We start from the raw sequence: 21,949 nt of genomic DNA, 5'->3' as shown, positions 1-21,949 counted from the left end.
AAAGTCTTTTACAATCATTCTGTAGCAAGCAAGGCTGAAATAGCAGTCTTTCCAGGTCAGCGCGTTTCTTGTCTAAGCCCTGCTGACTCTTTCTAGATTTAAAAAAAAAAAAAAATAAAATATCCAGACCCTTTCCAGGTCAATAAAAACAGTTTAAGTCTATGAGTTTCTTTGAGGTGTTGGAAAGTCAATTAGGGACAGTTTAAACCAAATACAGTCATGATCTATTTATTTTAGTTGAACTATTCCAAGCTGTGTAAGATCTTTTCAAGTTTTTAAGGGCACAAACTGTGACTGGTACAATGACTTTTCCCCTGACGGGGGGGGGGGGGAGGGGAAATTCCCCAGCCCAAACCTTAAAACGACAAAATTTAAAATAATAAAAAGTGATGTCCTTAGAATAAATATGCTGTCTAATTTTGTCTATTTCTTCATATTTTTAATCAGATTGGCATACTTCTTATACAGCGCCTATAAACAAGTGCATTGCTGATGTTTTTCATAGTGCTCAAAGCTGGTGTTACTTTTAAGAAGTCTCTAAGCTGTGAAAATGAGACAGTTTTAAGCAGCATTCATTAACTTAGCAATCAAAGACAAGGCTGTCATGTGCATGCTCATTTCAAAAGTCTTTTCCACACAGTGTAACATCACTAATTAAAGGTTCGTTATTATTAAAATTGCAATTTGCACAGCCTGATTCATTTAAGTAACTGGACTTTAATTCAAATGTATGAAGTGACATTTTACTTTATTAGAGTTCGCTCAAACATGATTTTATTCAGTTCAATGCAACATGTATAATTTGCAATCACACAAACAAAACACTTTATAGTAGACTTCTATGTGCGACTATATGGAATCAATAATTTTCATGAAATTTCAGTGTATATTTATCACCTTCTGTTCATCCAAGTCTAGGCTTCTTTGCGACTCATAGTATACCGCTGTGCTTATGGGTATATTTCATCAAGAAACTGTTGGCATAGGCTGGTGGCATTGAGAAATATGGTCTTATTATATTTTTCAATAACTTGAACACAAAAGACAAACATAGCTACATATCTCATTTTCCTATGATGTCATTAGCCTTCTTTAGGCTATGGAGTATAGCAAGGGGGGAAAAAAAGTATGATATCAATCTGCAGGCTGGGGCAGAGAAGTGGCATATCAGGCAGCACAATGAAACTTGGGAGGCACAGGTCCAGCTGGAGACTGTCACTCTGTTCTTAAACAGTTACCTTAATTTAATCATTGCCTCATTTCCTTCTTTCCAAGTGAGAATAGCCTCCTATTCCATCAGAGCCATGTGAAGAAAAGATTCTTTAAAATCGTTTTGGGACATGTGGCTACTGCTGAAATATCTTATGGCTGTGTCCAGACAAGTAAATAGCTTATTTAAATAGACAAACATTCAATGGTATGTTGAAAGATAATTGGAAAAAACCCAGCAAGACTTTGCTCTTTGGCATGGAACTCTATAGTACCATGAACGTCAATATGCTGGAAATGGAGGTCCAAGTTATCTCAACTGAGCAAATATCATGAGCCCTGTGTGAACACAGCGTATGAACCCACAATGAATTTGACTGTTCAAATGAGAGTAGAGTTTAGTTGGCAGGGTATCATGATATCAGGGTTGGCAGATGTAGGAAGAAAGGAGAAGCTGTATATCAATCCAAACATAAAATACCTAAAAGTCTGGGAAAAAATTTGTACTTTATCTGCGTTAGAATAAGAGCTTCGCCTACATTGACAAGGCTGTTTATGCTCTTAGCTCTAGGTTAGTTCCTGTTCATTACTTCTCTTTTTTATAATTCTATCTTGCTGTATTTAGTATCACTATCTGAATTTGGTTACATGCCTACCAAGTTCCTTAGGAGAACTAATATGAGATCTGGTGAAACAAGGTGACCATAATGTGAATGCAAAGGTAAGCAGTATATTAAAAAAAAGCTTTATTTTAATTTTTAATGCTTGCATTTGATCTGGCAAACATTTATTTTTTTTTTTTAGTGGAGATTTACTTTGTGGGGAAAAGAATGGAAGTATTACCTATGCAGATGTACTATGGTACAGTTAGAGCTTACACTGTCTGGGAGCCACCAGGAGAAGCCTAGAGAGGGTACAAACCTTGACAAGCACTAGAGCTCCCAGGCAGAGCCAGAAGCATTGATGATTTTTTTTTTCCACTTGGATGGCACTGCAAGAATAGAAACACTTTGGACATGTAATGCAAAGTACTCCTGAAGCATAAACTCATTCTGCTGGTTCAAATTTTTTTAAAAAATATTATGCTTTAACAGATTAATCTTTGAACCTTGTACTATGTGCACTTTCTGTTTCCTGCATTTGTCATGAAGCTGTTGTGAAGGAGTAAATCTAGTGTGAACCCTGAGTAATTTGACAGAAAGTAAGTGTTGGGCATTTTCAACATTAGGGAGTGTAGAGCTATGGCTTTTTGTCCATTCCACACTTCACTCTTGCAAAATCCGTTGTTTTATGCGGCTTTTATCCTCCAAAGCTTGATACCACATTGATTTATTTTTTTGTGGATAAAAGCAGAACTATGAGACCTGTCTTTAACTTCTTTCAGGTAAAAATTTGAACTGGAATAAGTTGACTTATACAATTAAATATGTTACATTTTTCCTTTTGCTCTGTAGCACAGTATCTTGAAGAACTAGTATATGCTATCACATACGGTATTTAAAAACTGTTAGGATCCCAGGTATGCATAAGAGCAACACATGCATGTAGCTATTGTGACTATTGTAGCACGTGTGACTATTGTCTATAATTTTCAGATAGAAGAAATAGACTCTGAGAGTCATTGGGCAGGATCAGAGAGTTGAGGGAGGCTTACAGTTATGATAAGGTAGCTGTCTGCAGTGATCTTGTCTAGGCTATCTCAAAACTACTATGTGGAAAAAACTTAACAGTAACTTGCTGCTGAGGTGATTTTGAGTGGCCATATTGTTGTACTTCCAGGAAAAAACCAACCTGTTGTATCTGTAGTGCAATCAAGCCAAAATGTCAGAACACACCAAGCAGAAGGAAACACAGAGAAGATAATGTCCAAAAAACCATCTATCAGTCTAGGAAAAAAAAGTCTCCTGTACTGTAATGTACATATATCTGATGGTGTGCACACAACTGAAAGTCTTGGTATTGCTTCATAATGACTGAAACAGGAAATGGGTTTATCTGCACGTATTTGTTACCAGGTCACATTAATTTTTTTCAAGGAAGAGTATTGTTGCAAGAGTGCCTGAATGAATATTTCTAAAAGAAATTTTACTTCTAGGGCTGAGAATTCTGTGCAACGAAGACAAAAGCGATTCTCTTATAAGGAAGAATGCACTTATTGGTGTATGTAACATTACTGCCCACCCTAGGAAGTACCCAACACCATCTTTGAAACATGTAAATTCTATGACAAAACTGGTGTGTGTCTGAAATGTTTATTCTTGTTGTAGCACCTTTCCGACTTATGGTACAAGTTACATGGCTGGAGAAGGGAACAATAACTGTGAGATAGTGAGATACTCTGTATCTCACTGGGCTATGAAAATGCAGTATAAATTTAGAGACACCTTCTAGAGCTTAATCTCTGCTGGGTAGAACCAGTGCTGGTGTGGATGATATCCAAGTGCTTGCAAAGCAGCTTTCAGATTGTGTTCCTTATAGCACAGCTTTTTAACCACAGCAGATCATCAGACAAACATCCTCAATAGCATTTTGGCTTGCTTTCTGAACATTTTTTTTGTGCCAACAATGTTAGGCTTAGAGTTTGGACAACGCCATTACCCCGTTACAACTCCAGCTATGCTTTCTTTACATTCCTTTCTAAAATGATTATGAATTAGAAAGCTTTTTTTTGTTTGTTTGTTTATTTTAAATGATGAAAATTGCATGATGCAATACAACATGTGTGGATCAACATGCTTTGTAGAGGAATCATAGAAATGGAGTTCTAGCTGTTTTGATGGTATATGTTTTGAACATGGTCCACACTGCCTGGAGAAAATAACCTACTTCAGGGGAAATTCTGTCTAAATATTTTTGTGTTAAAATTCTCATGATGACACACATTAATTTCTTGGAGAAAATAGAACTAAAGGGCATCACATTCTCTTTTCTTAGTGTGAGTGATTTCATGAGAACTTTCTGTACAGATTTTACAGCGATAGTTAAAAACAGACATCTAAAAATTCAGCAACTAACAAGAAACGATAACTTGCTTCATGTTTCAAAATAAAATACAGATCTGTTAGTATAGGTAGAAAAGTAAAGGACAGTAGCCCTACAGAACCTTTTTCAAAGAGAAACAGGATCACCCGGCCATGAAAAATAAAAGTAATGGAGAGATTTTGAAGAGATACCTAAAAACCCCAACACAATCAGGAAGAATAAGATAATAGAATGATTTTGTTATGCATTTAATTGGAAGGGATACATATTAAAAGCATCCATAAAAAAAATCTAAACATCCAAAAACATAATAAAAGAAAAAGGGGGCAGCTGATAGCTTTTTATATCTGTGTCTGAACTGCTGAAACAAAAAAAAAAAAGTCTAATTCCTAGGAGGTTATTTTTAAAATTATTTTTCCTGCTCTTCTTTTTCTTTCTTCTCTTTTTTTTTTAAGGAAAAACCAAACCAAACTAAACTGTAATTCCTATATTCCAACATTCCCTCCAGAACTGTTAATACAGCAGCTGCAGGTGTCAGTGGAGTACTAGTGGGGGTACCCCAAAGTGACCAAGTTTGTGCACTGTCCATAAACAGTGCACAAACAAAAATTAGACATAAAAAAGTGTCCTTTTGTCACTACTTCCACTGGGCAAGATGGGTCTTTCATCTGACCCCTTGGGGCTTTTCCCTGTTATTAGGGAGACACAAATGACAAACAAGATTTATAAAAATTGGTGAGTATTTGGGTATCAAAGGGAATCCTGGCAACAGTGTTCATGTGCATTAGTACATGAAAATGGCAGAATAGGTGTTTCTGTTAATGCATTTGAGAAAATGCCAGAAAATGTATTTGCATGATGTGAAGATCATGATCAAATTCTTTCTGAAAGATATTAGCCAGTAAACTCAAACAGTTTTTTATAAAGTTGGGCATATTAGCTTCTGACTTTTGTAATGTATCGGAGCTGCTAAACTTTCTGGACTGTCTATATGTTGTAGAATGCTGGGACAGTTCTGGGAGACCGAAAGATAACTATTGCTGTGACAATATTTAAAGAGAGGAAATAGGGTGACTCAAGTAATTATAAACTTGTCTGTCTTGTGTAGATTTTGGACAATTGGAATGGTGGATAATAGATGTGACTTTTTTTAAGAGTTAAGAAAAGTTAATTAATGTCAATAGGCATAAATTTATTGCAAATTGATCTTGTTAAGCTAACTTAGAAAAAAAATTGTCACAGTAAGCTTGGTTGCTAAAAGTGTTGAGGTAATGCAATTAGGGATCTGTAAGGTATTTTAACTTGATATTGCAAAGCATTTTGACTAAGAAGCAAAACCAATACTAAATCAATATGTATCAGTCAGGTGAAAACATTACATAAACTATGTTCTCTGAGAAACAATTGCTGAGTAAGCATCGCTGAGTGGATGTTTCTCTGCATTGAGTTCTGTGGGCACAGAGTTGTTTAACATTTTTATCTATGGCATAAAATCATTACTGATCAATTCACTAATGATGTGAAAGCTGGAGGATCAATAAAAAAGAAGTCAGACCACTGACACCAAACAGTCTAGAGCTGTTGCGGTTTAGCCCCAGTCAGCAGCCAAGCACCACGCAGCCCCTCCCTCCCTCCCTCCCTCCTGGTGGGACGGGGGAGAGAATTGGAAGAGTAAAAGTGAGGTGACTCATAGGTTGAGATAAAGACAGTTTAATAGGTAAAGCAAAAGCCCCACCTGCACAAGCAAAGCAAAACAAGGAATTAATTCACTCCTTACCATTGCAGGCAGGTGTTCAGCCGTCTCCAGGAAAGCAGGGCTCTGTTACGTGTAACAGTTACTTGGGAAGTCAAACTCCATAACTCTGACCATGCCCCCCTTCCTTCTTCTTCCTTCAATTTTATATGTTGAGCATGATGTCACATGGTGTGGGATATCCCCCCGGTCAGTTTGGGTCAGCTGTCCAGGCTGTGCTCCCTCCCAGCTTCTTGTGCACCCGGCAGAGCGTGGGGAGCTGAAAAAGTCCTTGACCAGTGTAAGTGCTGCTTAGCAACAACTAAAACGTCTCCACATTATCACCGCTGTTTCCAGCACAAATCCAAAACATAGCCCCACACCAGCTACTATGAAGAATATTAACTCTATCCTGGCTAAAACCTCTGTAAGCTGTGTGTAACCACTGGTACATACTTCCTACAGGGACAAAAAAATTACTGCAGACTGTTTTTGCATGCCTAGTGTTCTGGCATCAGGATCCTTCTAAACCAGTATGGTCCAGCCACCTACAGTATGTCAGAGCTTCGTATGACAGGAAATAGTAGCTCTGAGAAAAACTTGCAGCTCATCGTAGATCATCAACTGAATGTGAGGATAGTACTGTGGCCAAAAAAATTCTGTTGGGAATAGTTTTCCATTATTTCTGTGCTTGGTTGGCACCCATGTAATTATTGCTGGACCAGTGCATTTTGGTCAGGTACCAACTACTCAGTGTGGACACTGAAAGCTTGAACAGGCTTTAAAGAAGAGCTATGGGAATAGCCAAAATCTCTCAGGTATGCTAAGATCTGGCATAGAGAATAATAAGCCTGCATCTTGAACAGTGTGCATAGTCCTCATTCTTCTACAGTCTCAGCAAGGAGAAGCCAAGCTGGAAGTCAAACTGGAAAAGGTTCCACCTTTGTAGAAAGGTGGCAACATCAAAGGTATGGGCGGTGTTTGTGCAGCTGGGAATTAAAGCCAGTGGGATCTTTCAGACTGGAAGGGACATGAGCAAAAGTAGAGAGAGTAGGTACCTGGAAAACACAAAAACATGAGAGGGGAAAATAAGGAATGACTGTGGGCTGTCTACTCTTATTTAAAAACTAGAGAATTTAAAGCAAAATTAACAAATAACTACTTAAAAACAAATGAGGTTTCTCTACACTATGCAGAGTTAAGCACTAGAACTCATAAGATGTGGATGCAGAAAGGTAATGTTGGTTGAAAAAGCACCTGAAGGAACTTATGACAAAAATGCATTGAAAACTCAAGCTAAAACGAAACAAACTAAAATCACCTCAGAATCAAGAAAATCTTGGGCTGCTAACTATTGAGGTCTGGGAGAGTGTGCAAGGCTTACTGTTTTACACAGGCATCTTCTGTAGGACCACTGTCAGAGTGAGGGTCAGGTAGACCTTTAGGTCTGGTTCCTACAGCTGAAGTGTAGAAGAATATGTGTGAAGATAAGATATTTGTGAACAGAGAATTTTCTGCCCTGTCATCCTGTGGCTTAATGAGACCCAGAGACTGGTAGAGAAGTCAGACTTGAAATAAAACTCAAACATCTAGTGGTGAAACTAACTAATTTACTAGCATATTTCTCAGTTGAGTCTGATGGTATCTTCTTTTGTACTTGCTGGTGAGATCAAGGGATGTACAATTATTTGTTGTCACTTCCACTGCAGTGCACTAAGGCCTGTCCTCCCACCCCCCTTTTATCTGGTGTTAAATAGTCAGTGATAGGACATAGGACAGTACTTCGCAGTTCTCCTGATCTAGGCTGATAACAAGATGGAGACATAGCAGAACAACCGGTAGGTCATTCAGTGAATGAGATAGCAGTGTTGGGATTTAATTTTCTTACAACAAAAAGAGTTTTGTGCTGTGTGGAAAAGGGAGTTCTAAACAGTCTCATCATCAAACTCTGCACTGTTGACCTGGGATCTTTAGGTACACGTCCAAGTGTCTCTTTTCTCTTCTATGTCAATGCAGATATGTATTTTCTTTATGGTTTATATGATGCCTTATAGCTTTTATTTGTTGTGGGAGAACTTTGAAAAAGAGATCCTTAGTCCTTATAAATGATCCCGCCTTTTACCCTCAGAGTACATATGTAGAGAAGCATGAAGGAAAAGTTGACCATTGAAGTGTGTTTCCTGGAAATGGTTTCAGGTTTGGGGGTTTTGGGTGAAATTAACATAGAAAATATGAAAGAGATACTTTCAAATGTTAATCAAGTGGATTGTGGCATACCTAAAAATACATTGTTTAAGCCTGTTTCGTTTTTCTTGTGGGTAGAGAGCTTGAAAGTCATTAGAAACTGTTAGTGACTGAACTGAAGCAACCAAGATTTATTATTTACTGTGTCACAGAATCACCAAATCACAGAATCATGGAACAGCTGAGATTGGAAGGGTCCGATCCCCAAGGGGTGGGTCAAGCAGGACTGCCTAGAACAGGTTGCCCAGGACCATGTCCATATGGCTTTTGAATATCTCCAAGGGTGGAGACTCCACAACTGTCCTGGGCAACCTGTGCCTGTGGTCGCTCACAAAAAAGTGTTTTCTGATGTTCAGGAGGAACCCACCATGTTTCAGTCTGTGCCCGTTGTCTTTGGTCCTGTCACTGGGCAGCACTGGAAAGAGCCTGGCTCTGTCCTCTCTACATTCTCCCATCAGGCGTTTATACACATTAATAAGATCCACCTTAAGCCTGCTCTTCTGTAGGCTGAACAGTTCCAGATCTCTCAGCATCTTCTCATATGTGAAATGCCTCATTCCCTTAACCAACTTCGTGGCCCTTCACTGGAAAATATGATGTCAAATATGCAATAAAACTTTTATGTGAGATGACACATAGAACTTGTAAAGCAGATTATGGGAATATAAGTATTTAGAAATAAAGCTTTTGCTCTTGAAAAGCATCAGAAATTTACATATATATGCACGCATATGTGTGTAAGCACTTAACATAAGTGTAATGGAAAAAATACCTCTTAGCTTGAGTTAATTGCAAGATTTTATGAATCTGCAAATTAATAGATGATTAAATGTATGATTTAAACTCAAACCCATATATTAGAATAAAAACACTTTGCTGATCTGTAATCACACTACTAAACTGCTTACACATACAGCCTTAAATTTTTATTAATTTTGTGTGAAAGAAGAACTAATGAGCTGAGAACTAGTTAGTTTGCCTCATACCGCAACTAACCATAACGAATTATAATTTGTAGTCTAGCATTTTGGAACTTATGTATAGCAGAAGAACACAAGTTTTTTTCATCTGTAATATCACTAATTTTTGTGCAACTTCTATAAATCCCATATTATTCAGTTCCTTGTTAATTATTGCATTACTAACAGATTAACGTGATGTAAAATTCAATAATGAAACAATACGGCATTTTTAGAAAACTAACAGCCTTTGAATCCATCATGCTTTTATCTATCCTGATCTACTAACATAGAATTCTTGGACAGAGAGTAGGTCGATCATTTCGCTTAGTATTATTTTTAGTGGTATAAAATAGAGATTATCCAGTTTTGAGTAAATGAACTGTGGAAATGTTACAGAAGAAAAAAGAAAAAGTTCCCAGCTTAGTGAGTTTGTAAGTGCTGATATCTTCTGGAGATTTTTTTCCACATATTTTGAGCATTGGATCCTGGTATCATATAATGAATTTAATATAAAGAAAACTAGTTTGAAAGTAGGCTTGGAGTTTGGTTTAAGTGATGTGATTTTCATTGTGTCAACCTTCCATATAATTATTAATTTTTTCTTTTGACTTTTTGCTTGAAGGTGTGTAGTGGTTGTGGATTTTAGCTGTCCTACAACGTGTGCCTGTTTAGCTGAGATTTTACTTACTTTGATTTGTGTATATTTTCTTGGGTCTTACTGAATAAGCCACCTTTAAAAATTTGAATAATCTACTTTAGTGCTTACTTTCACAAAAATAAGTATCATATTTGGGTTTAGGGTTGTGTTTCCTCTTCTTACTGTGTAAGGAAGCTGTGAGTAACAAAGTAAAAAGAAATACCTTTTACCATCATTTCAGGAATAGGTGCAAATACTTGGTTTTATACATTTAAAATATTCTTCATGGCAAAGAAGGACAAAGCAAGCTAGGAACACACTCTAGAAAAGAGAAATTAAGATAATTCTGGACAATACTTGTAATCTTAAAAGCTAAGGAAAACAAAACTATATACAAGAAAATGAGATGATAATGGTAAGCAAAAATAAGGTGATGAGGTTATTTAAACTATCTGTCAATATTCCCCATATGATTAAGAGAAAATAAAGAGGGTTTGTAGCCAAATAATACTATACACACTTAATGATTATGGGCTGCTTTGGAGGAAGATGCAGGTGTTCATCTCTTTTTAAAATAGAGCCATTAAATTATAAAATACCTGCTAGATGGAGGTAAAAGTACTAGAGAACATATGATTATGAGAAATTAAGTCCTCTGTGTACACATTCCAAGCCAGAAGCAACAACATTAAGAGCAGAAGCTAGGCAATGCTCCTGATCTTATCATCAAGTGGTTTGGTGTATAAGAGAGGTAAAGAATCCTAACAAATACTGTTGATACGAATAGTTGACAAAAGGAGATTTAAGTGAAGTTTTCAAATGCCCCAAACCTGTAGGTAAAATAAACATGCTTAGTTTCTATATGGTAGGAACTGAGAAGTTACAGGAGAAGAAAAATCAACTTGTTCCAAGAAGATAATGTTTTTCACTCAGGGAATGGCAACGGTTTGCGGAAGTAATATAAGATCAAAATTGCTGGTGCAAAGACTCAAGGGTCATTTTAGAAGGAACCAAAGCTAGCTGTCAGGACTGAAAGTGAAGTAGTTAAATAGATGCTCATCACAAGTGTTTATGACATGATGATGTGTATTGATGTTCAACCTGTATGAGTGCAATATATCAGGACTCTAAACCACCATGTGACCAAGAAATAATGTGGTTAGGAATTAGAATTTGTGCAGGTTGGAGGCTCCTGGAGTTAAAAGATGATACATTTCGTCTTGTTGTTCTTCAAACAGATCAATGAGCATAACATTAAGGGCAATATGGGCTTTCATGCTCCACCAGGTTTCTGCGATCGCTGGTGCAAAATGCCATTCACTGTCTCAGTAGGGATCAGTGTTCTGAATTGGTATTTCAAGAAAAGATGAAAAATCTCTTCTTAAATAATCTATATTTCTGACCTGTTGTGGTTGGTGACTGTTATACAATAAATGTGGAAAGAGAATACAATTGCCCATCAGTGTGGAGCTGCCACTGAAGTCTAATGAGACTCTCTAGACAGACAAACTTTGAAGGAACATCTAGCAGCCAATTTTAGTAGTAATTCAGCAAAAGGTGATCTGGAACTAGGGCAGCTGCTTGAATTACCTTGAGTAAAAGCAGTGGAGGGTAAGTAAAATAAACTCCAAATATAATCTGATGGAGCGCAATAGAAGAAAATAGACAGAGAACAGGTAGGTTGGCTAATCCAAAAGAGACTGACATGTTCCTCTGCACAATACTCTTCTACTCCAGAAAAATTTATTGGTTTTACTTCCAAATGTCACCTGTTGCAAACTGATAAAAAAATTTTGTCTTCTGGCGTAGGGTCTGATAATTTTTATTTACCTTTTTAATTTTCAGAATACTACTGATTATCTAAGCATTCCTTCTCTTTGTTTAGGCAGCTTAATGGGTTTCTCATTTCTGAAGTTGTACTGCCGGTGAGTTCAAACAATGCAACAGGAAAAAAAGCCTAGTAAGGCTATTTCAAACATTTTGGTTGTTTCTGCACTACTTTAAGCAATTTCTAAAAATAAATCAAAGCTGTGATAGTTTCTAGAGGAAGGGAGACATTTGATGGATCTTGGAGACAAATCTAAAGTTTGAAGGACCAGTTCTGGCTCAGTTATTTGAAAGGAAATCTTTGTTTCTGAAGAAAAGCTGGGTTCCAATGGAAAAACTTTCAGGAAAACTTTAGACAGTGATGACTTCCGTGTTAAATGGATGACTCCAGAGAGGTGGGAAATGAAGGAGGCAAAGGCATTGAGAGAGCAAATCTGAAAAATTGCATAGGATATATGACTGTAACTCTGTGACTTGCCTTTCTTTTGAAGTCTGTTTTAAATAATTTTCTACAGTAACTAATACGGTTCATTTTAGAAAAAAAATTTAAAAAAGAAGGAAGTGTTGTAATAGTGTTCATAAAGGAGCTCTGAGCTCTTCAAAAGAATTCTGTAAATGACTTTACATCCTAATATGATGGAAGGAAGGATGGTGGGGGGTTAAATGTGATTATCTCTCTTCATATGCTGAACTCTTTGCCAGAAGTCTGTCTTTTCCATTCTTTTTGCTTATAGTCCTCCACATATTACAGCAGTTAATTGGAAAGAGCTGTATGCATTTAGAAAAAAATATTTTAACAGTGTTAAATAGCAGATATGTGCAAGTCTATTCACATCATAGGTAGCATATCCTAAATATTTGCATAGCAAAGTATTTTAAAAATATACAACACTTGTTCTGAGTTAAAACAGTTCAAATTTCACTGATAAGTACTTGTAGGTATTCAGCTGCATGTTTTGCTGCAGTATTTTAAGACAAGGAGCACACCTTTTATTAGTATTTGTTAAACATATTTATTTTCCCGGGTACTGCAATATCATTGAACATGAATAAGTAAGTTCATTTTCTTAAAAAACCCCAACAAAACAATGAAAAACCCTGAACTTAGTCTTTTCCAGAAGGACCAGTGAAATGTTATTAGCATATTTGGCAGTATTGAAGAAGTACAAAGCCCAAATTATGTCAGACTTTTAATGTAAATCTTCACATGGGAAAGGTAAGAATATTTAACCTTTAATATATATCACTTATTATGTAGTCTGGTTTAGAGTCAAAATTATATATCTGACCATTTTGGACATACATCAAATCTTTTAATGGTTTTCTAGCCTGTAAAATTATATAACATACATATTGAGGTTTTACATTTATACATTGATAATGTTCATTTCTGTGGAAGTGAAACAAATCATGGGTTGCCGCTGGACCAAACAATTAACATAAGCCTAGAGGTCAGTTGGCTGAAAACTATTTGAATTTCCAGACTGCTCTGCATGCGAGCCCAAAGTTCTGCTACAAAAAGTTACTAAGCAGTCATAAAAACACAATGATGCCAATTGCATGAGAGACAGAAAGGAATTCTCTGAGTGATTGAACTTATTTACTGTCGATGGTATGTGAACATATTACCCAGCTTTCTACTCAGGTGGAGTGCTGTGTCCAGTTCTGGGCTTCCCAGTTCAAGAAAGACAGGAGACCACTGGACAGAGTCCAGCTGAGAGCTAGCAAGATGATCAGGGCACTGGAGCATCTCTCTTATGAGGAAGGGCTGAGAGACCTGGGTTTGTTCAGCCTGGAGAAGAGAAGACTGAGGGGGGGATTTCATCAATGCTTATAAATATCTAAAGGGTGGGTGTCAAGAGGAAGGGCCCAGGCTCTTTTCAGTGGTGCCCAATGGCAGGGCAAAGGGCAATGGGCTCAGGCTGGACACAGGAAGTTCCACCTGAGTATGAGGGGAAAACTTCTTTACTGTGAAGGTGACAGAGCCTTGGAACAGGCTGCCCAAAGAGGCTGTGGAGTCTCCTTCTTCTGAAATATTTGAAACCCGCCTGGATGCGTTCCTGTGCCCCCTGCTCTGAGTGTCCCTGCTGAAGCAGGGGGGTTGGACAAGATGATCTCCAGAGGTCCCTTCCAACCCCTACCATTCTGTGATTCTGTGATTAACATGCTGTGATGTGACCCTCTTGAACTCTTCCTTATCTCTACATAATTAAACAAGAACTATGGCAAAAAAATAATTTTGGAAGCTTCCAAGTTGCTAGGAGGCATTGTATGTTTTTCCGGATGCTGTGACCACAGCACATGTAGTCACAGCATAGCAAATATGCATTTGTTGGCATAATCTAGAATTACAGAACAAGGATGGGAGCAGGAGTGGCAAATACTTTCCAATGAGATTTTTACAATTGTTCTTTTTCTGCTTTTGCCTTATGGACATTACAACAGGGAGAATTTTATTTTTTTCTGGAAATTACTAAACCTGTTTTAAAGAGTAGAATACAAGCAGGTTTTTTTGGGAAAATTTTCTAATATAAATTTAGAAAAAGTTACTTTTTTTTGTTTGATTATAGCATGTTAAGAGATGAGGTTGTTTTCCGCTCAAAATATTTTCTTTTCAGAATAATCTCTTTAGTACCTAAAAATAGATTTGATATCATTTGAGGGACTCTGTGTCACCTTGTTGAGAAGTACTTAAATTTATAGAGGAAACTCATTCATGGCAGATACTAGCCATTGGAGGACATCCTTTCAAGACTCCCCTGGGCTGGCTTTCTTTCTCTATTAGCAAGTATGTAATACAATACTATGGAATATCAGCGTAAGATTTCTAATTCAGCAGTTAATAATTTCACCAATAAGTTCCTTTTTATAAAATTACTGCTCAGTTGTATTAATTGGTGATGGCTTTTCTATGTGGCATGTTAAGGATGCACTGTCTTAGGAGCAAGATCATTAGAAAAAAATTCTTTTTGCTTGACCATAGGTTTCTCACATGATTTTAGAGATGCCAGCTTTCTGCCTAGTGCTGACATTCTGCATACAAGTGCAGATGGGTAATGCATGCATTCTAAATAATGAATCTTTTGGATATCTGATGGTAAGTGTTATATCTTCATGTATCCAGAGTGAAGAGACTAAAAAGCTACCATAGGAATCTTCCAGTGTTGCTGAAATAAAACATGATTTTCATTTGTTATTGAATGTTTTATTGCTTTTATTGTACAGGAGGTAATGTGAAGAATATACCTAACTCTGTGATTGTAGTCAGTCCTTCACAGTGCTTGACCAGAAGTTTTTTATGCAGCTTGGAAACCACTGTTTTCTGCTTGATACAAAGGTATACAAACACAAGCAGATGCTGCATACATCCAGCTGGTTAATTATTTCGGCATCTGGCAGTGTTTCTTAAATGGTGTTGTATATGTTATTGGAGAATAAAAATAATTTTTGCTGTGACTGTGCTGATAAAGTATTAGCTGAAAGCATCCCTTCTGTAGAATATTCCCATATAAAAGCCATTCTAGATGGCTAGCAAATCACAGTTACCTTTCATCTGTACCTGGTGGGGAGATCAATGATTTAAATAACAGTGTAGGAAGACTTGTATTGTTTAAAGGAAGACTAGTTTAATTACAGTGGGATTCTAAAAAGGTTTTTTGGGGATTAAAAGGCAAAAAAACTTCCAAGGCAAAGCTTAACAAGGAAAGAAAAATATCATGGCTCTTACTTCTTCAGCATGGCAAAACCTGGGGACTATGCAGAGTTTTCTGAGTACTGGGTCTGAATTTCTGAGACATTGGTCTATGTTGTGGTTTAATGTGGCAGGCAGCTAAACAGCACACAGCCATTCACTTGCTGCCCCACCAGAGGGATGGGGTGAGAACCAGAAAAAAGATAAAACTCATGAGCTGAGACAAAGACAATTTAATAGGACAGAAAAGGAAGGGAAAATAATAATAATGATAAAAAATATACACAGCAAGTCATGCACAATGCAATTGCTCATGACCTGCTGACCGATACACAGCCAGCTCCTGAACAGCTGCTGCGCCCCGCCACAGCTAACTCTCCCTGTTTTTTTTTTCCAACATGATGTCATATGGTATGCAATAGCCCTTTGGTCAGTTGGGGTCAGCTGTCCCAGTTGTGTTCCCTCCCAGATCCTTGTGCACCCCCAGCTTACGCACTGGCAAGGCAGTATGGGGAGCTGAAAAGTCCTTGACTTAGTGTAAGCACTGCTCAGCAACAGCTAAAACATCAGTGTGTTATCAACATTTTTCTCACCCTAAATCCAAAACACAGCACTATACCAGCTATTAGGAAGATAATTAAATCTATCCCAGCTGAAACCAGGACAGTCTAATAGTCAGCAATATTTTAGTTGTACTCCATACGTAAACACATATTAGATCGTGTGAAATCGCTGCAGTTGTTTCTGTATGAAATTACAATACAGAAGCCTGTACTGTATCTTACGATAGAGGTAGTGTCAGATGGTCTGTATAAATACAGTCTCATCAGCAATGTTCCCATATTTAAAGGCTGCTATTTCCTCTGGATATAGGATATTAGCTTTTAATAATGAGTCATGAGAAACGGTGTTAGCGTTCACCTGTGAAAGCTGTGATGGGAAAACCAAAACAGATTAGAATGAAAATCCAGTGCAATGCCAGCATCAATAAGGCACTTTATTGTGTCAGAACATAGTGCAATTTATCGAGCCAGAATACAAGTTCTGTTGCTCATATAGAAGAAAACATGAAACCCCTTCTGTAATTATGGGGCTTTAAATTTGTTTCATTCATTCAATTCTTATTTTTGAGGTGAAGGAAATATTTTTGAACCCTACAAAGGGCAAAATAGAACTCACACCCTTTCAACTTTTACGTTTCACTTTATCTGGTTTATGGAATCTCCCTTCCTATGAATTCCAGAAACCACAGTCTGTAGTTCAGAGGTAGTCTTTTTTTTTTTTTTTTCTCTCCTTGACACTTGATGCAGGGCTTTATCAGTACTTCTAAGGAGCTTTAATATGAGTTGTGTGTAATGTGTGATGGAAGCAGCACCCTTTCTCACCCTTTCTCTTACTCTTTTACCTCATATGAGACTTCATCAGCTCTTGCAGAATATTGTTGAGTTATGGCCCATAAATTATATTGGCATAAAGTAACATACATTGTCATCATTAGTACATTTCAGTATTTTTACCAAAAAAGATCTATCACTTACTTGTTTTCAATTAAATCTGCTGTTGTGCAACGTTTAAAGTTAAAATGCACAGCTCTACTTTGGGTAATGATGTCAACATATAAGCCTATGCTGAGTACATGAGTGTAAATACCACAAACTTTGAAAAAACGAATAAACTGTGATATTATAAAATGTTACAATAATTATAATAAAGATGTCAATTAGTGTAAAAGGAAAAAAGAGGCAACCTTAGTATCAGCATTGCTGGAAGTTCTTGCCCCTCATTAGAGGAAAAATTCATCTATTTTATTTTAATTTTGACCTTGGTTATTCAGGGAGCATGGGGCTAGAATAGAATTACAATCAACAGATGAAAGAAAAAGTCACTGATTAAGAAATAACTGATTTCACTGAAAAGTTTATGTAGGCTCATTTTGGAAGGTGTTTTACTTAAATTGGAACATGGAAATGCTCTATCATTAGTACAAACAAATCAAACTATAGACCTTTTAAAAAAAGAAGTTCTGTATTTACAGTCAACAACCTAACTTTAAATCTGGAAATATCTGGTCTATTCAGCAACAGTTCAGTATCATTATAACTTTTCTTTTGGAAAGACTTCTGAAGCATAAGCTGTTTGTCAGGTTTGATCAGACAAACTCAGAATACTGACTTGAACAATAACTGGATTTTAGTCAAGCATTTCAAAGGAATAACTATATCTAATGGGACTGGATAATTCTCAAGGATAAATAATTTACAAACCATCTGATATAATAGACATTGGCCTAAAAGAAGCCTTCTATATCTTTATATTTCACTTTAAACTACTACTTGAAGCTTTCAAAGCAGTCAAATATTCTCTCTGGAAAATATAAGCAGGGAAATATTAGCCACTATTTAGCTGCTAGCACTAATACAAAGTATTGAACTATGATTCATAATTGAAATAAACTTTGTTAGGTTATGCGATAAAAACTCGTCTGCACACCCACCAAGGAGCACAGAGAGACAATGTCAGTATTACTTGAGAAACAGAATGATACCCTGTCCCAGCTGCCCATTCCAGGAGCCACCAGCCTATCAAAGCCCCATCTGCACAAGCCTGGAGAAGCACAGGAGAGGGCAACTCAAACTACAGACTCCTGAGCAACGAACACCTTGTGTGGATCTTTCCAGAGCTGACCCAGGAGACCTTCAACCCTCACATCCAGGTTTGAAACCCTCCAAGATGAGTCATGAAGAGCAGCCTTCTCAATCACCTTGTGGACTAAGGGTGGTTGCTGTCCAGGCGTGAGACATAATGGCATGAAGGTGAAGAGAGTTTCAGCATTGCAACAGACTTACTGAGGAAGGAACCAAAGGTGGAAAAAGAGAAGAACTTGGGTGATTCGGAGGGGAAGAAATGTGGCAAAATAGAGGGGTAAGGGGGTAAAAAGGGCTGTTCATGTGTGATTGATATGCTTGTTTGGCCTTCCCACGTGCCTGATCAGCACAGTCTGTCCTATCTTCTTATTAAATTCCTTTTAAATTCTTTCCTAGGTGAGGGACACTCTTCAGTGTGCGTGTGTGTGTGATTCCAGCAACTGGAGTCAGACCAGGTGTGGGAGGGCCTTGTGTACATCGTGCCAGTGACTGGAGCCAGTGTGGGTGTGTGAGTGAGTGTGTGATGGCCAGCAAAGATCAAGCTGGGCCAGCTGGTGAGTAGGTGAAGGGACCTGGGGGCAAGGGGTGAGTGGTCTCCAACAGACAGCTATGGGTGTGAGAGTGGCTGTGCCTCTCTAAGGGTGAGAGCACATGGCGTTCTACTGTGGGCCAGGGGAGTCCTGGCCCGCTCTGTGTGTGCGTGTCCAGGTGCTGGCAACAAGGGAGACAGGGATCCAGGGGCAGCTACGAGGCAGACTGAATGTCTGGTCCACGTTAGAAATGAGGCTGCCTAGCACAAGTCACTTGTACACAGCATAAAAGTAAATGCACTATTAATAGGCATTCTTCACATTTTTAGCAGCTAATTTTAAATAAAATGATGAATCTACCTTTTTTTTTCCCCAGCATTTAATTAATAAGTTTTTACCAAAGTATTTAATTTCCTTGTTTCAAGCTTTGGGCATATTTGGCTTTGAACTTGTAAATACAAGTTCATTGATTAAAATTTAAATTAGGTTTAATTCTATAAATTTCAGCAGGATTGCTGACCTGGAATAATCTTCCTAACAACCAGTTTTAGACTCAGTGGTTGCTTGGTAGCCAGCTGTTCAGTGTCCAGCTGTACCAAATGCCCTTAAGGGAACTGTAAAAGTGCTAGTGCTTGTAAGAGTTGCTGACTTGGGTTTCTAGGTGTAGCTTTACAGATGCAGCACTATACGAAAGAATGATTTTTTTTTCTTTTTTTCTGACCTACCTGTTACTGGTTTTATGCTCTGTGTCTCTGAAAAGCCCATCCACGCTTACCCGTTCTCTCAGCTCATAGCCTTTCCCAAACTGCTTCTTTCACAGTGCTGGCTTCTGGGTGGAGTATTCCTCAGTCCGTCCTCACCATTCTGAGACTTCTCTGTTCCTCTCACTGCCAAGCCTAACTTCTCTCACCTCCTCCATCCTTATTGTTAACATACTGTTCACTCCTGTCTACTCCATTCATTTTTGCTGTCAAACAACCATTTTTGGTCTCCTCTGTATTCAAATCGGGGAATTTCCATTTCAGGGGTGATGAGGTGCCAGAAGAAGGCATGTTTGGAAGGCAAGCAATTCCTTGGTCTCAGTTCCAGTGTTCATCACAGACCTGGCTTGGAGTCTTTGTGGGCTGAAAGACATTAAATGTGACAGAGACACATTGCCTGTAGTTTTTATTAGAATCTGAAAAGGAGTAGAATATAGTCAGTCATACTTAACTTCAGTTTAATTAAATCTGAGCTAAATTCCACCAAGTCTTTCCTGAACACCAGGAATTTTCCCTAATTCTGGAAACTTAAGGAGATTTTGAATGACAACAGAAGGGGTGTTAAAATCCTCCTCCAAGGTTGTTAGACCACTAAAGGACAACATGAGAGGTTTGTCTCTCGCAGGATAACTGTTGCGTTATTTTGGAGAGTGGGCCTTTTTACTTCATTTTACTTGGTTTGTTTTGTGGGTTTTTTGTTTGTGGGGTGGGTGTTTTGGTTGTTGTTTTTTTTTTTGTTGTTTTTTTTTTTTTGAGGTGGTTTTAAATAGGCTTCTGAGGAAGTGTAGTGAGACTCCTCAGTGGAACTTTGAAGGGAGTTATGTGAACAAGCAGGTGATATTAGCCTTAAGAAACATAAGTGATATTAGGTTTTCCTTCCTTTTTCTGAGTGAACCATGATCCAAAACTCCTTGTAGATGCAGAAGTTCAGAACAATATCTTGGAGAGTTCAAGGAGCTTTTTATTTGTTTTTGAAAGGCATTAACTTATTCATGCTACACACTTCTATCTAAAGGCTGGTACTTCAAAGCAGAATTATTGGACAGTAGTTCAAGTGATCTTTGAGCCAAAGTTGATTCGTATTTCTGTTCTGTTTAAAGTTGAGCTCTTTGTGAGGTCTGAAATACTTTTTCAGCTCAACACACATAGAATTAGTCAGGGATTTACTGGTTCTCCTTAATAGTAAAATACTATGTTAATTCTTGATGCACTATACTAAACTAATTTCTTTGTATATGTCTTTTGGAAACCAAACTCACCACTGCTCTTTGGTATGTTGCCTTTAAGCTCATTTGCAGTAAAAGTGTTTGTCACTATGTAACTTAAAATAGGTTAACTTTGTTTTACCAACGAAAAAAGAATGTATTAAAGAACTGGCGTGTCATTGCAAACTAGCTGCTGTAATAGTCTTCCACACAGACTGTGAAAACATTAGCATAATCACAACTGTTACAATGCATTTGTGGGTCATGAGTAAATGCCTTGCTGCTCCCTGCCATTAAAAAAACCCAGAACGTCAGTGATGAGTCTAGCCTCATGTGTTTGCATTTGATCAAGCTGATTCAGTAATTAATAGACCAATTCTTGTCCAGTCTTATTTCTACAGGTGGGAACTTCACACCTCCCCTAGGCTGCCCTAGAAGCTTATAGTACTGCCAGTTGTAAGTTTGCTGTGTATGGAGTATTTAGGATAATCATTTCATCATCATTGGCTGATAAGAATAATTGATTGCACTTCATTTTAGAACATTCCTTTTTGCACTGGTAGTTACTGTATCTTCCGCTGTCATGTTCTGTGCACTTAAGGTTGTCATTGCGGTATCATATTTTCCAAATAGTTTATACTGTTTCTTACTTTCCCTTGAATGCTCCAAATTTCTTATTTTTGTCTGAGCATTTGGCAATAAAAAATGAACTGCCTAAAGTTGAGTCCAATGCTGTAGCTGAGATCTAAACGGTTCAAAATGCAATAGTTAGCTTTATTACACAATTCTTAGAAGTATTGAGCACTGTAGGATTTTACATTTTTGCAACAGTATATTCATACAAATTTATTTTTAATCCATTTATACAGCTCCATACACCTCTGTAGTGTTACCAACTACCTTCTGTACCCTTATTTACCTGTTTTTGGTTCTTCTTTCCTACATGAATTGCTTGTTATCCTTATAAAATTTTATATTATTGCTCTTACTGAGTTTTAGTACATTTTAGTATCCTCCAGTACTGAATTTTACAGTATTTGCTGTCTTTCCCAACTTCAGATCTTATTTCACAGGAACACCATTAACATTATTCATACAATCTGCCCCATTAGTAATGAAAACACTAAAGTGTGTTGAGAGCTGGGCATCTCATTCTCATGACACAGCTCTGCTCCTATCACCACATTTGAGTTTCTTAGTTAATCATACAATATTTCTCAGTCAAAAGTACTTTTTACCTACCCTAATCTAATATGCTGATTATCTTGCATTTAATACCTCATGCAACTTTCTCATAGCTATATCCTTTGGATATTTATCAAGCTTATACTACTTCTTCTCTATGGGCATGGGATGGTTATTCATACAGAATATGAAGTGAGTATTCCAAAATATCAAAATATACTAGTTGATTTCACAGATGTCTGAAAGACTGTAATTTCCTCTTACTCAAATCTAATTTGTTTATAATTATACAGTTCTTCTTCCCTGGCCCAATTTCTCCTTTTGTTGTCTAATTTATGT

General features: G+C 37.4%; 1 long non-coding RNA gene across 1 annotated transcript; it reads left to right on the top strand.

Annotated features, from left to right (window-relative positions):
• The first annotated feature begins 1,594 nt into the window (after positions 1–1,594).
• On the top strand, positions 1,595–21,034 carry LOC135310441 (uncharacterized). The gene is made up of 3 exons (XR_010370499.1): positions 1,595–1,930; positions 17,747–18,206; positions 19,485–21,034. It is a non-coding gene; the product is annotated as an uncharacterized LOC135310441 (long non-coding RNA).
• The last annotated feature ends 915 nt before the right edge of the window (positions 21,035–21,949 follow it).

The sequence above is a fragment of the Phalacrocorax carbo genome, chromosome Z (assembly GCF_963921805.1).
Source record: "Phalacrocorax carbo chromosome Z, bPhaCar2.1, whole genome shotgun sequence".
NCBI classification, from domain to species: Eukaryota; Metazoa; Chordata; class Aves; order Suliformes; family Phalacrocoracidae; genus Phalacrocorax; species Phalacrocorax carbo.
Note: the sequence above shows the minus strand (reverse complement) of the source record. Positions and strands in the feature narration are given on the sequence as shown.